Source organism: Eupeodes corollae, chromosome 1 (assembly GCF_945859685.1).
Source record: "Eupeodes corollae chromosome 1, idEupCoro1.1, whole genome shotgun sequence".
Taxonomy (NCBI): domain Eukaryota; kingdom Metazoa; phylum Arthropoda; class Insecta; order Diptera; family Syrphidae; genus Eupeodes; species Eupeodes corollae.
In genome coordinates, this window is record NC_079147.1 from 232,553,388 (window position 1) to 232,569,810 (window position 16,423).

At 37.8% G+C, this 16,423-nt stretch overlaps 1 long non-coding RNA gene across 1 annotated transcript in view; it reads right to left on the reverse strand.

The window, feature by feature from the left end:
• The window catches only part of LOC129939378 (uncharacterized), a 242,308-nt gene that overhangs the window by 142,499 nt on the left and 83,386 nt on the right, over positions 1 to 16,423 (reverse strand). The gene's annotated exons all lie outside the window — the stretch shown is intronic.

A 16,423-nucleotide genomic window follows, 5' to 3' on the forward strand; every position in this document is an offset into this window, starting at 1 on the left:
TTTGTACATACGAAATACCAATCTACATCGTGACTTACGAATAGAAATGGTTACAGAAGTTGTTAAAAAATACTCTGTATCGCACAACCAGAAACTGCAAAGTCATACTAATTCTGAAATGGAGTCCGTATTAAATATAAGAAACCATGTTCAGAAATTAAGAAGAACCAAGCCTCATGGGCTTATGGTTTAAAAAAAAAACATGGGAAATTATTAAAAGTTTAAACTCCACCCAAAGTGATTGTAAAAAGTTAAGATAGAAAAATCGGAAGTCGATCCTTCAAGATTGGTCCTGATGAAGAGGTGGTTTTAGTGGTTAAGAGTCCCACACTACTTGGTGTCGAATACTGCCAAGAGTCTTTTGAAGATTTTCTCCTGTCTAAAACAAAAAAAAAAATATGTGATCACTCCACAACAAGTGGTTAGTAATTCACATACCTAGGAATGGTAGCTGTTCAGTCTCCTCGATGAAAGTACCACTCATGGATAGTGGCATTGGGGGAGGGAAACGCAACAGGGACAGTAGACAACATTAAGTTTTCGAAGCATTAAATTCTACACGGTTTATGAATCCCCTTTGATGCTGTCAAGATCGGAATTTAATGAGCTTATGATACACTGCCGTTGGTAGTCTACATCCGAAAAACTAGGATGAGAATCTAAGAACGAATATGAAAAGCTGAAGGTACTGTCATCACCGAAACAATTTAGTGGGTTACAAGTTTCAGACAAAACTTCATAAAATAAGGAAAAGCAACGTAGACAAAACGGGGGTACACTACTTGAATGATAGGCATGAGAACTTGTGACGGTGTTCAAGAGATCATTTCTCAATATAAGGAAGAGAGTTGGAGCCAAAACGGAGCCCTGTGGGACACCAGCATTTATTTTATGAATTTCAGACTTGAAACCATCCAATACAACTTGTATTGACAGTTACTTACTTACTTACTTACTTAAGGTGGCGCTACAGTCCTGTGTGAACTAGGGCTTCACCCAACAAACTTCTCCATCTAGCTCGGTCCCTAGCTAGATGTCTCCAGTTTCGCGCTCCAAGTTGGGTGAGGTCACCTTCCACTTGTGCGCGCCACCTGATCCGCGGTCTTCCTCTACTGCGCTGTCCTGTGGGTACGGATTCGAAGACTTTCCGGGCCGGAGCATTGGTTTCCATGCGCTCTACGTGACCCAGCCATCTTAGTCGTTGGACTTTTACTCTTCTTGCTAAGTCTACGTCGCTGTACAGCCCGTACAGTTCGTCGTTCCATCTTCTCCTCCACTCCCCTTCGATGCATACGGGACCGTAGATCACACGAAGAACTTTTCTCTCGAAGCGACCCAAGGTGCTTTCATCCGCGTCATGGTCCATGCTTCTGCACCGTATAGCAGGACGGGGATGATAAGGGTCTTATATAGCAACACTTTGGTCCCTCGAGAGAGGACATTACTACTCAATTGCTTTCTTAGTCCAAAGAAACAGCGGTTAGCAAGAGTTATTCTGCGTTTGATCTCAGCGCTGGTGTTGTTTTCTGCGTTTACAGCGGAACCTAGGTAGACGAAGTCCTTGACTACCTCAAAGGTACGTCTGTCGATTGTGACGTTTTGACCAAAACGTCGGTGTTGTATGTCCTTTCTAGACGACAGCATGTACTTTGTTTTAAACTCATTAACCCTTAAACCCATTTTTGCCGCCTCTGCCTCAATACTCACAAAAGCCCCATTGACATCACGCTGAGTTCTTCCGATTATGTCAATGTCATCAGCATATGCCAGTAATTGGACAGACTTTTGAAAGATAGTGCCTCTAGTGTTGACGTGTGAGCTCTGCACTATTCTTTCAAGCACGATGTTAAAAAAATCGCATGACAGCGCATCACCTTGTCTAAAACCTTTTTTGACATCAAAAGGTTCTGTTAAGTTGTTTCCAACCTTTATGGAGCAGCGTGAATTCTCCATGGTCATCCTGCACAAACGGACGAGTTTGGCAGGGATGCCAAAACTAGACATGGCTTTATACAGCTCGTCCCTGTAGATGCTGTCATATGCGGCCTTGAAATCGATGAAAAGATGGTGGGTGTCGATTTGGTGCTCTTGAGTTTTTTCCAGGATCTGCCGTAATGTGAATATTTGATCAACTGTGGACTTTCCTGGTCTAAAACCACACTGATAAGGACCTATCAGGTTGTTGACGATGGGCTTTAGACGTTCACATATTATGGCAGAGAAGATTTTATAGGCGATGTTAAGTAGACTTATTCCTCTATAGTTGGTGCAGTTTAGAGGGTCTCCTTTTTTCAAGATCGGGCAAACAATACTGAGGTTCCATTCATCGGGCATGTTTTCTTCCGACCATATCTTACAGATAAGATTAGACTTCAACTTAGATATGGCAATCTTTACTTCGTCTAAGTCGGGAGGACGGGATTGTTGGCTTTCGTCGTCTATATTCAATGGGTCATCCTGCCTGACAGCGGGATTCAGTTCTTCGTCGCCGTTATACAGTCTGCAGAAGTGGTCCTTCCATATCCTCAGCATTGACTGCGGTTCCACTATGATGTTTCCACTTTCGTCTTTGCAGCCTTCGGTTCTAGGTTTATGTACCTGTGAATTTCGTTTCACCTGTTCATAAAACTTTCGAACCTCATTCCTGCTTTTATACCTCTCAACATCTTCGACCGCACGCTTCTCATGCCCTCTCTTTTTCCTTCTGAAAAGTCGGCGTTCCTCTCGCCTCTTCTGCTCATAGAGCTCACGAGCAGCTCTCGTCCTTTTATGCAGCGCCGCTTTGAGTGCCTGTTCTTTGGCTGCATTTGCCTCCCTGTTTTTCTTTGGGTCTGGAAATCCGAAGTGCTACCCTGGCTACAACGAGGTAGTGGTCCGAGTCGATGTTAGCTCCTTGGAAAGTTCGTACATCCATAATGCTGGAAGCGTGTCTGGCGTCGATCGCAATATGGTCAATCTGGTTGACGGTAGATTGATCTGGAGAAGTCCAAGTTCCTTTGTGGATGTTGAGGTGTGGAAAACGCGTACTGGCTACCATGACGTTTCGCCCCGCAGCAAAATCTATGAGCCTGAATCCATTATCGGAAGTGTTGTCGTGCAGGCTGTTTTTCCCGATTATTCCACCAAAGATGTCTTCCCTTCCTAGCTTGGCATTAAAATCGCCCAGGACTATTTTAATATCGTACCTAGGGCACTGCTCATATGTTTTGTCTAAGAGCTCGAAGAACATATCTTTGGTGTTGTCGTCTTTCTCTTCTGTGGGGGCGTGCGGGCATATCAGGCTAATGTTGCCGAATTTAGCCTTGATGCGTATGGTCATGAGGCGCTCATTGATGCACCTATAGCTCAAGACTTCTTGCCTAAGTCTGGCTCCAATGACGAATCCGCATCCAAATAAGCGCTGTTGGTTTTCGTGGTAGCAGTCACCATAGTAAATATCGCAGTTTTTCATCCTCTTTTTGCCCGGCCCATCCCATCGTATTTCCTGGATGGCGGTGATATCTGCTTTATATCGTTCTAGGGCCTCCGCTAATTCTTCGACCGCACGTGGTCTGTTAAGGGACCTAACATTCCACGTGCATATCCGAAGTTCGTTGTCCTTTATTCGTTTGCGTTGGTTGTCAACAGTGAATCCGTCCGTATCCGAGGCTTGTTGGTGCTTCGCAACTTTGAAAGCTTTTACGTGTCCAGGAAGTCACCCAACGCAAAATCCCCAACCTGGAGGGACAGATCCTAAGTATAACTCCAAGGATGGGGAGCCGGATAAAACCGCTCCTTACAGGCCTGGGCTCCGAATAAGTCGAAGAAGCCCTATAAGGTGTGTTGTATTGACAGTTAGGAAGGTAATTTCCAATCCAAAGAAGAAGAGATTCATCAATACCAAAAGCACGCATTTTCGATAAGAGAGCTTGGTGCCAAACTCCATCAAATGCTTTTGAAATATCAAGTGCAATAATCTTACTTTCTCCAAAACGATGTAAAGATTTGTTCCACGGTTCGGTGAGATAAACCATGAGATCACCAGTGGACCTCTTGTAAGGAAAGCCATACTGTCGGTTATTTAGAAGCTTTTGTTCTTCAAGTCATTTTTAAGGCTGATAATTGAACAGAATTTCCATGAGTTTCCTTATAAGTTTAGTTGCTAAAATAATAAAAGTAAAATGAGTTTCTTAAAATCAAATAATAAATACAAAAATTTGGTATTTCGTCTTTGTCCTTATCATTATTTTGAAAGTGTTTTTGTGGAAAAATTATATATGAATGAGTTTAACCCAAAATATAAGAAGTGAAGGTTGAACTTACTACAAATACTTTTTCCTGGAAAAAACACAAGAAATTTTGTCTGCTTTTAATCGTAAAAAAAAAACATTTTTTGAAAAATTAGTCAAAAAAGTTGGAAATCTTGAAACACAGGAATGAAAAGAAAACCAAAAAGCGAAATGGAAACATGGTTAGAAATTCAATTGAAAACAAATATTTTCAGTGACAGTTTTATCACTGTCCGCAAGTGTAGACCATAAACCAACTAAGCATCTCCGGCCAGACGTTAAACGGACTGTTGCACTAAGAGCATATCAGCTTAGATATTCTCTTTTGGAACACTTGCCGTATGCAAATTTTTAACCCTGGAGCGCTGCTGGCCACTTGTTGAATCCGTGGGCTGAAAATTCTGAGAAATTTTAAAGCAAACAGGCTAAGAAATGTTAAAATTAAAAAGTATAGGTACTTTGTCATGGAAGTAGTTACTTGCAATCAGCATTTCTAATTATTTGTTGAGGGACTCAAAATTTCTAATTCCACAAACCATTCCGTTTACAATAACTTCTAATGGAAGTAATAACTACTCGTAAGTACCCTATCCAGCACTTTAATATTTACGCTTATGATTGGATAAGTTGGGGGTGAATTAACCCCACGTCACGTTACACCTCTGTGTCGAATTCTTAACCTGCCAAAATGTTTTCAATAAGCATTGATATGTCCTCTTAGATTCTATTCCTCATTACTTTTAAATGGTAGCTAGCAAACATTAAAAATCAAATCAAAGAGAATTGCAATTTTTGCGCCAAAAAAGCAATTAACCAGAAGAAGTTATAAATATCTAAAGTGATACAGAATATATTCTGCCCTCCAATACTAAAATATTGAATTTATTCTTCTATTCAATATTTCGATAGCTAAATACATGTTTAGATTGTGGTTGCAGCTTCAGTGCAAGTTGAACTTCAGTCTCTATTGTGTTCCTCCAACTAACCAGGTTTTCGGACATTTCATTATACTGTTTTTTTTTTTTGATTTCGTTTTGCTGGGAAAAAGTTTAACAATAAGAAAATGTGCATGTGCCAGAATTTTTAATTTACCTTTTTTAATTCGTGTTTCGTGAAAATACACCTGTTGCACAAAAGCTGCAGGTAATTTATTGATTGCATTTTAGATCAAGCAACATCAGGAATGGGAATATAAAAGGTTAAAAGGTGGAAAGAAATGTTAGCATGAAAAGTTCCTGTATAATGAATATACTCTGAATGTGCTTGAAATTTTATGGAACAACCCATGCAATGAGTTTCCATATGGGAAATTGGCTCTTCTTCATGAATTAGGAGATTAAAAGGATCATTTCAACAAGAGAGTGTTAAACGATTTAAATCCTTTCTGAGAACGTATCCTATATGTTATTTCGTTACCAAGTCTTCCTTTTCCGGCTCTCGCAGTGAACCAATTTTAAGAAATAAGGTGTTTTTAGAAAGAGGATTTTCTGCAGACTATGTTAATTTTATTATTAGTTATAACTCCCTACAAAAACGAACTAATTACAGAAATAAAATAAATTAAATACTGCAAAAAAAATACATAACAAATGGTAAATTTTCCAGTGTTTCATATTTATTTGGAAGAGTTCTTTCATATGTTATGAGTGGTCTAAAGATGAGCTAAGCCTGGGAATAAACCATTGTTTAGGGACACCTCATACTAAAAACTAGTTCTTGTAAAAACTTAAAAGCAAAATAATGGTTCTATCGGGGGTAGACTTTTGGAGTAATATGAAAGTGCATTTTTTATTGAAAGAAGCCAAGTTAAGAAAAAAAATTAACCGATAATTTAAAAAAAAAATCTATTATTTTTAGTCTTATGTGAATGTTCTTAAACTCAATCTACTCAATAATTTGGGCTGTAAAGGCGAGGACAGGCAGACGTAATTTCATTGATTCAATTGCAACTTGTAAGCATGTAAGTGTAGGTCTTGCATAATGTTCGTTAACGACGAGCGTGATGGTTGCAATTGTTGGAAAGGACGACGAGTTGAGTTGGACGGCTCTTCAGCGACACTTTTTTTTGTTTTGTATAAGAAGGCACACACTAAAGGGGATATTACTACCCTTATCATGTAGACACAGTGTGAGCACATTGGTTTTGAATTCCTGAATATTTCAATGGCTGGGAAAGACAAAATGTGGTTAGAAAATCCACATTCGTGCAGTACGGGTAAGGAACGAATCTCTGTATTTTACAGTACGGCCAAAGTTGGACTCGAGGGAATACTGATGAGCATTTATAGAACCGCGAGTATTATGGTTGAACTGTTTAAGGGGAGAAGTGCAACTGGCTATTTCACTAGAGAATAAACCGTTATTATAACGGTAAAAAAGGGTCAGACAAGAGACCTTACGACGATGTTAAAGCAAAGTAAATGAACTTTTTATGATATTATCATCTGCCAATTTAAATGTTCTACGTTCAATATTAGAGGCTTAAGTAAGTTGCAGGAGCACCAGCCCAGAGATTTGAGTTATATTGAGGCTTTGGACGTATATAAGTCTTGTAAATAACAGCTTGATGAGAGGGGGAGACAAACTTCTTGCATCGCCTTTGAAAACCCAAACATCTTGCAGCTTTTTTGGCGACATCGCGTATATGATCGTTCCACAAGAGCTGGTTGGTGATACACATACCGAGAATATCGAAGTGTTCAGTCTCCTCGATGCAAGTGCCATCTAAAGATAATGGCAAAGAGGGTATATCTCGCTTTAACGATACAAGACAGCATTGGGTTTTCGAAACATTAAATTCCACGCGGTTTTTTAATCCCCATTGAACAATGCTGTTTTGATCGGAATTTAATGAGCTTATCATATTTTGTCGTTGCAGTTCCACATCCGAAGAAGAGGGATGTGAGTCTGAAAACGAATATGAAAAGCTAAGAGAAGATCATTAATAAAAATGAGAAAGAGTTTTGGAGATAAAACAGAGCCCTGGGGCACACCAGCATTTATTTTATTGTTTTCAGACATGAATCCATCCAATACTACTTGTATTGAACGAGCCGAAAGGTAATTACTAATCCAATGAAGAAGGGATTCATGAAAACCGAAAGCACGCGTTTTCGATAAAAGAGCCTGATGCCAAAGCCTACCAAATGCTTTTGAAATATCAAGTGCAATAATCTTACTTTCTCCAAAACGATGTAAAGATTTGTTCCACTGTTCGGTGAGATGAACCATGAGATCACCAGTGGACCTAATGCTATGAAAGTCCTATTGCCGGTCATTAAGAAGCTTTCGATCTTCAAGATATTTCTTGAGCTGATAATTAATCAGCGTTTCCATGACCTTGAAGAGAAGAAACTTAAGTGCAATCGATCGGTCATTAGAGGGTGAGGAAGATTCGCCTTTTTTGGGAATAGGCTGGACAAATGCGGTTTTCCATCAGCTCGGTACGAGACCTGAGGAGTAGGAAAGATGAAAAAGCTTACGCAGTGGTTTTGCCAGCGTTGAAGACCACCTATTCAGAAAAACAACGCGGATACCATCTGGACCAGCGGATTTAAGTACGTTAAAATCTTTTAAGACTCTCACTACAATAAGAATGGGAAAAAAGATTGGCCCCATAAAATCATTACACTCACTGGCAGCGTTGAATTGGCGGCGAACTGCCTAGCAAAGAGATTATCTTTCTCTAAAGAACTAACAAATGGAGTGTCATTGAAAAAGAGTGTGGGAACCGGTGAAGAGGAAAAATTCCTCATGTTTTTTACAAATGACCAACAATTTGTACTGCCTATGGAACAGTATTTTTTGACGTAATTTTTGGTCATGTAAAAATTTGGTCCATCGAATATATGCGTTGCTGGCCTTTCTGGCTTGTTTGAACTTATTCCAGTTTTCCTCAGAAGAGTTGGCTTCATAGCAACGGAAACTTATTTCTTTGACCCTAATAACCTCTTTTCAGATGCATCAAACCCTGCGTTTTCTTTAGTTCTGATGCTTTTAACCCTATTTGGGATAAAAGTTCTCATTCCCAGGAGAATCAAACTTGTGATCATATCAACGCTGGCGTCAACGTCACTATCCCGGAAGCATAGTGATTAGTTAAAGATCCTAAAGTTATTCTTGAGACCGTCCCAGTTGACTTTCTCGTATTGCTATACGGTTCTCTTAGGAGCTATTTCTTTAACTGGAAAGTTTTACCACGAGAAATTTGCTGATATGACACAATGGGCAGATGTGCCTAGAGGAGATGGAACATTGTGTACTTACTAGGGTCAAAGGCAAGAAACAAGTCAAGAGTGTTTTCTGCACGACCTACCAAGCCCGATATTCGAGTGGGCTCGTTGACCAGCTGAGTAAGTTGGTTCATCTCAGCGAAAATCTCAGCACACACTCCATCGGGTGTTGTCTGGCCTGAATGTTGAAACCATGAAGAATTGTGTGCATTGAAATCGCCCCTAAACAACGATTTTAGTGCGAGGATAGGACGAGACAATTCTTTGGATGGATTCACGTCGAGTTGATACTCTGTGTAAATTAAGGCTTCGATTAAGGAAGCAATAGTGAATGCTTTCCTTATTTAATGAAAATTTAAACCACATATAAATAAAAAAAGAATTGGTGCAAGGACCATATTGTGATAAGAGCTGATAACCAATATCATTACTAATGTATACGGCGAGGCCATGGTGAAAAAAGAATAAAGGGACCAAGCTATACCCATGACTAAAAAAGTCAGAAGGATCGGAATCCTCCCCTAAGCCAAAATAGCTGGCCTGTATGATACAGTGTGGCGGTATACCAGCAAAAAATTTGCCCTCAGCCCACGCATATTACAATGATCTACTATGAATTGTCTAATAATTACAAACTAAAAAACAATGTCTAACACCAATACAGATAGAATTGAAACACAGCTAGTGTTGTACCTTAGCATAGTTGAGAACCGATCCGACCCTGTGATGCAGAACAGTAAATTCAATTCAAATAATCTGCTGAATCTCAAACTAGCATATGCACCAATTCCAATTGTATTTGATATACAATCTTGGCTGTGCAACTCTGAAAGAAGGAAAAAGTAAGGATCGGATGGTACTCAAAGAACGAGTACAGATGGAACGGAGACGCACAACACTGGGGCAACCTTCCCCAACAAAGGTGCACTGAGAACAATAGCGAACAAAAACAACAGCTCTTAAATGTACGGCACTGACTCCGAATTTCTTGATAAAATCTTTACAATTTTCAGGAGTTGCTCGTTTCTTCACTTTACCATGTTAAGAGATCGAAACAAGCAAGAACTTATAGATTTATAAAGGACCTATCAAAAGAAACTTACAAACTTTGACACTTGATAGCTATCATTTTGTTGAAGCTATACATGTCTAATTAGGTGTCGTTTTTTCAGTCTTTTTCCAAATCTTCATGGACGGATTTAATAGTTAAAATTTCAAGTTGGTTAAAATCGTCCAACCAAGAAGACTATTTGAAGTGTGGTGGATAAATTTGATTCCACTGTTTTATTGAACGATCGACCATCCTCATTAACAAAAACAAAGATAATTTAAAGAACAATTATTATTGATTTTATGTCTTTCGTTTTTTGAGGCTCATTAACTGAAACTAAACTTAAATAGTTATGTCCGCCTTTTTCCCATTGTAAACTAATAAAAATATAGGAGCTCATGTATACTTAAGCCATATAATTTTCGTTCCAACAAATGGCCCTATGTCTCAACAAATTGTCTCTTAGAAAGAAAATGTACTAATGCGGCCTAAATAATATACCATACATCATAATTTAAACAATTTACCTTTAAAATTTCAGAAAAATGTTCGTTATTAAGATATAAAACGTAACAGTTTCAAAAATAAAAAAACAGGCTCTTAAATGGAACAAAATATAACTCACCGAACTTCTTTTTTATTAATTTTTCAAAAATTCTTCACTTTTTCATTTGGAACACGAATTAACACAAAATTAAGAACACTTTATTAAATTTCTAAACTAAAAAAAACACCTGCAATTATCGATTTATTTAAAATAAACATTTTTTTTTTAAATCAAAGAAAATTTTAAACTTCGATTTCAAATTTAAATTTAACGATTTTTTTTTATTACCGACAAACTTAACACAAAATATCACTGCCATACCGATGCAGCACACAAGGAAAACGAAACCAAGCCGACGACGAACGACGAACGACGAACGACGCCATGATTAAATTAAAACACAAATTGAATTTTAACTAACTAAATATATCACATAAAAACTATGAAAATTGATTTATATTTTATAGAAAAATGATCACCACATATTTAAAAAACACTAATTTGTAATTTTACAGACGAATATTACATATTTATAGAGAAAATTAATATTTTTCTAAGAGACGATCGCGGAACAACTTAACCACGAAATTCACAATTGGAACTGTTTTACGTTTATGGGTGGGGAAATGGGGAATTGCATTGGAAATAAAATCAACGAACCGCCATTATTAATGCAGGGATGGCATTAATTTTGGCGACATTGGGAGTAGGTAGGTGGTGATTGGTAACTTGGGTTTGGATTGTCAATTCTATGAAACGAGTAATCAAAATATAAATTGGAAATAGTTAATCATCTTTTAAGAAAACAAATGATGTTTTTATTATTTTTGCTAAGATTTATTAAAAAAAAAAAGATAAATAAAATGAAGAGTAGTTTAAGAATATGTAAAAACCACACGGTTGGCAAAGACTTTTCAATTTTAATTTCAGAGTTTTATCTTTCGAACTGCAATTCTGTGAAATGAGTCCATACTGTATGTGATAGTCAGGCGCAACTCTTTTATAAGCGCCTTCAGGTCTAATGTTTGGAATTTGTTTGGATTACGTATTGGTATTTTTATATTGCTTTAAAATCCCTAAGACGGCGCACATTGGACAGTTTTGACTTTTTTGGTTGCAAAAATAATTTCTCCTAGAGAAATAAAGATATTGCTTAAATTTTTGTATCTTGAATTAAATTTCAAAGGCTAAAAGAATTGTGACTTTCAAAAAAAAATGTTAACAGGGTGTTTAAGAAATGTGTGTTAAAATAGGAAGTTTTAACAAAGGTGAAAAACATAGCGGTATTTTAGTATGCAATTGTCAAAATCAATTTGTAAATAATCTAAGTGAATTGAAACAGTAGAGCAAAAGGAAAAAGGATTAATTTTTGAGTGAAACAGTGGGAAAAAGAATTTTTTTTTTTAATTTTAAGATTTTTTTTTCCTTTTCCAGTATTGTAGGGTACGTAATGTATTTTAGTGATTCTTTTCCAAGTCAAACAAGAGCTGTCGCAAACTCTTCAACAGATCTAAGTACACTAGATCTCCTCAAGACTCAGGAAAATTCTCTCAAAAAGTCAAACAATACCCAGTGCTTTAAAGACAGAAGCAGGCACGTGGACTATAACAGATGAAGAATCTCTTAATCTGTTATTAGACACAAACTTTCCAGGTAGTTCTAACATAATCAATGACTCAACATCAGAGTCTTAAGCTTATACAAGCGATTTAGTTGATGTAATAACGCGGGAAAAACTGCAATGGGCCATAGACAGCTTTGATCCATATAAATCTCCAGGACCAGACTGAATCATTCCGGCCGAACTACAAAAATGCTCAGACATGATCATTCCACCTTTGGAATGATAAGCTGTGTAAGGTTGAGTTATATTCCCAAAGCCTGGAGAATGGCAAAAGTAGAGCAGGGAAACCCTCACACGTTAACCCTTAAGATCTACGACCAATCAGCCTATCATCCTTCCTTCTTAAAACCTTGGAAAGATTGATTGAAATTTACATCAGACATAATTTAAAACCATGTCTCATTTCCACAGCCCAACATGCTTACTCTAAGGGAAAATCAGTAGAATCAGCACTTCACTCACTGGTACGTACTATTTAACATTCCCTCGAATACAAAGAATATAACTTAGTAGCGTTCCTAGATATTGAAAGAGCTTTCAACAACGTCAGTTTCTAGGCGATCACAACAGCAATAGATAAGTTGTAATTAGAGAAATCACTCATAGATCTTATAAGTCTCATGATCAAAAGCAAGACAATAATTTCTAACATGAGAAGTTTTACTACAACCAGATCGGTGAATCGAGGCACCCCATGGTGCAGTCCTTTCGCCTCTTTTATGGAACATGGTAGTAAACGACCTACTTACAGCATTGGAAGCAGAGGGTTTCGAGGTGATTGCCTATGCTGACGACGACGTTGCAATATCCGTATCTGGGAAGCAATCCCAAGTTCTCTCGGAACTCCTACAAAATGCCCTAAACAGGCTTACTAAATGGGCTAAGCAATGTAGATTGGACGTCAATCCACACAAAACAGAATTAATACTCTTTTCGAGAAGATATAAAATTCCTCAGATTAGCCCACCCAAGATTAAAGGAATACCATTAAGCTTTTCCGATCAAGCTAAATAGTTAGGCCTCATTTAAGACAAAAAACTAAATTGGAAGGCAAAAATTGATGAAAGAGTAAAAAAGACTACTGTAGCGCTTTTTACTTGTAAAAAGGCCATAGGATCAAAATGGGGCTTCTCCCCAAAAATAACCCACTGGCTATACACTTCGGTAATCAGACCGATACTCATTTATGTAGTTGTCGTATGGTGGACCGCACTGGACAAGATGGTTAATCTAATTAAGCTCATCAAAGTCCAGCGGTCAGCAGGTATGTGCATCACAGGAGCACTTCGCTAAACACCAACCGCAGCACTGGATGTGCTTTTAAACCTAACACTACTTGACATCATCTCCAAAAAGGTGTCTGCCAATTCATGTGTAAGGCTTAGAGCCACCTCTCAATGGACCAGTAACAATACTGAACATACTACTATTGTAGACAGTTTCAGATCTATTCCAGATCACTTAGACTATGCCACCCCAAAAATGGTATTCGATAAAAGCTTCCACGTGTCCATCCCTTCAAGATCCTCCTGGGAAGAAGAGAGACCCCTGGAAAACAATGCGGTACACTTCTATACTGACGGTTCAAAGACCGATCACGGAGTTGGAAGTGGTATATCTTTTCGGAACAACTGAATCTCAGTCTATCCTATAGACTTCCCAATCGATGCAGTGTATTCCAGGCAGAAGTAATGGTGATTACAGAAGCACTATTCTGGCTCAAAGAAAACGTTATATCTTGTAAGGATATACAAATCTTATCAGACAGCCAAGCCGCTCTTAAATCTCTCGCGTCTGTCTCCACAAACTCTCAAACAGTCCACGATTGTCGATCATCTCTGAATGAGATGACGGAACAGTTTAACATTCACCTCATTTGGGTTCCGGGCCACAGAGACATTTCGGGAAATTGCATAGCCGATGAGCTCGCCAAAAACGGAACACTTTTGCCTAATGTTAACAAAAACATAACATAAGAACACTTGCTACATGCAAATATCTTCTCAAGCAATATGCTCTAGAATCAACAAATGCTAGATGGTCACAGAGTACCACCTGCCTAGCAACCAAGCAAATATGGCCAAGTATTGACTTAAAACGGTAAAAAGGCTTGATATCACTGAGCAGACAAAGTATAAGCTCTACAATTGGAGTAATAACAGGACACTGCGCCATAAGAAGACATGCTCTGAGGCTAGGGGTCTACGCAAATGACTTCTGTAGAAGCTACATGGATGAAGAGGAAGAGGAAACGGTCCAACACCTTCTATGTACATGTCCGGCACTCTCCATTAGAAGGAATAACTTTCTCGCTAATCCCTTCTTCGATAATACCAGTGAACTGGCAACGATTGACACATAACGTCTCTCTAACTTTATTAAAAGTACAAAATGGTTTGTTTAAATTCATTACTCTCCCATGAGTAATCTCATTAGTGGTATCATAATAGACCCTTGAGGTCTACGTGTGTCAATGACATCTGGACAGCCACTCCAACCTAACCTAACCTACAAGTCAAACAGTGAAAAAAAAAATAAAGACAAAACAAATTAATATATAAACACTAAATTTCTTGAAAACAATCATCTAAGTGCGGGGAAATGTGTAATAAGCTCATCATTTCTGGAGAGTTTCAGATTATTTTGACTTGCCTTTAGAAAGAAATAAGTGGATCCGAAGAGGTTGCAAGCAAACTTAAAAACTTTACACGTTTTTTGACACCAATATTTCTTGTAGTCTTTATTATTGCATTTCTAGGCTTCTTCTGACAGTTTTCCAAGTGGTAGTGATTGATATAAAATGATATTTTGACTCTGAACTACAATCTTTTGAAGACTAGGTGTGAGTAGTTTTCCAGGATGCTTTTGTTTTAAAAGCTCTGCCGTTTTCTAAGTACACTGCCCAAATTTAACTGCATTCACTACTTCTCTGCAATTCAATATTACTTTGAGCCTCATTAAAACTTATCCAATGACTCCAGTTATTCAAGCTGTAATATCTGACTGTTCAAAAAATCTGTATGCAGTGTTTCCATCAGACTTGCTTTGGTTTATCCACATCCAGGCCAAGCTCATACCGAAAACGCTTTTGGACCTCTTGTTTTCCTCCTTTCCGCCTCCTTGGTCCCAATCAATTCATCAGTACCCTCTCCTTCTTGTCGAAGATTAAACTCAAGCTTCAAAATAAATTCCATGCATCTGATTCGATCGTGCAGTGGAGAGTATCCATAATCGTAACTATTTTCGTAGGCACTTTGGCCAAATGATCCATCGCAGCCCCATTTACTCTGTAACGTTAGACTTCTTGGAAGTGCAATTATTTGATACTCCGTTTTGATTCTATTAGCCGCCATGCTGTATGATCCATCATGCTTTGAAGTTTCACTCAAGCAAATATTTATGTAACATTGCAGTTTTCGGGAACTGCTTCTTTTTTTGCAACTGTTATCATATTATATATTGGCAAGACATCTATGTTTTGATGTCTTAACTTAGGCCTCAGGATTTTATATTATTCTTTAGAGTCCCAAATCTATAAACAAAGCTAATGCGTTCTCATTCGTGTATTTTATGGGATTGTGTTCATGGGTGTGAATGCTTTTTTTTACTCTTTTGATACGAAGTGAACTTGCAGAAGATATTGCCTGAATTATATCACTTTTCCTCTTTTCATGGTCCTTATTGTATCTTATACTCAAAGTTTTAGAGAGGTGTTCTGTACATATTATTATCTCCTTTGTAGCTTTTATTAGTTTTTGTCTTTTTTTTGTAAGTGTTTCACGTTCAAAGTCTATCGTACTTCGAAAGAAGTTTCCATGAAAAAAGAGAAGCAAAAAATGACTGACTTTATCAATTCAAATTTTCCTTGATTTGAATTTTTTGATCTTTTGGATTAATGTTAAGAAATACATACAGCTGTCAACAAAATAATAGCAGCGCTAGTTTTTTCTCATTTCTTTTTATTATATCTTTTTTGCTATTGCTTTTTTCTCTCTCAACTTATGGTTTTTCTGAAACTCTTATTCTAAGCTTCCGTTATCACCATCAATCATATCAATATGCATTATATCAATAAAATAACGGCACTTTGTTTAAAAAATTGCAAATTTTGGACACACAAAATAATAGCAGCGTTAATGCAAAAATAGTTAAAATCAATAAAGTAAAGTATATTTCAACTAAAATCGCCAACAAACAGTAAGTATCTTCTGCAAATATCATTGTTTGTTATTTTGCATGTTTTTTTTTGTTAAATTTATTAAACAGAGGGACGAGAACAATATTGCAGTCAAGAGCTAGGCCAAATGTGGAGCGCCGGACAATCCTACAGGGAAATCCAAACAAATTTTAACGTTTCTGCAAACATGATCCATAATTCCATATATTTTGTGGAAAAAGTGGAAACCAGAGGTCAAAAACGCAAATTGGAGGACGGGGACCATAGGCCAATAGTCAAAATGTTAAAGAAAGACCCCTTTAAATCAGCTGTGGATATAAACAAAGAGCTCGAGCTCAATGTGAGCGATGAGACAGTGCTTTGCACTATTCGCACAGCTTATTTGAAGGCATGCCACCCAAGAAAAAAGCTACTCCTCTCCAAACGTCATCTGGTTCAACGCCTTGCTTTTGCAAAAAAGTATGGTGGTTGGACACGAGAGAAGTGGCGGAACGTCTTGTTTTCAGACGAAAGCAAAATCATTC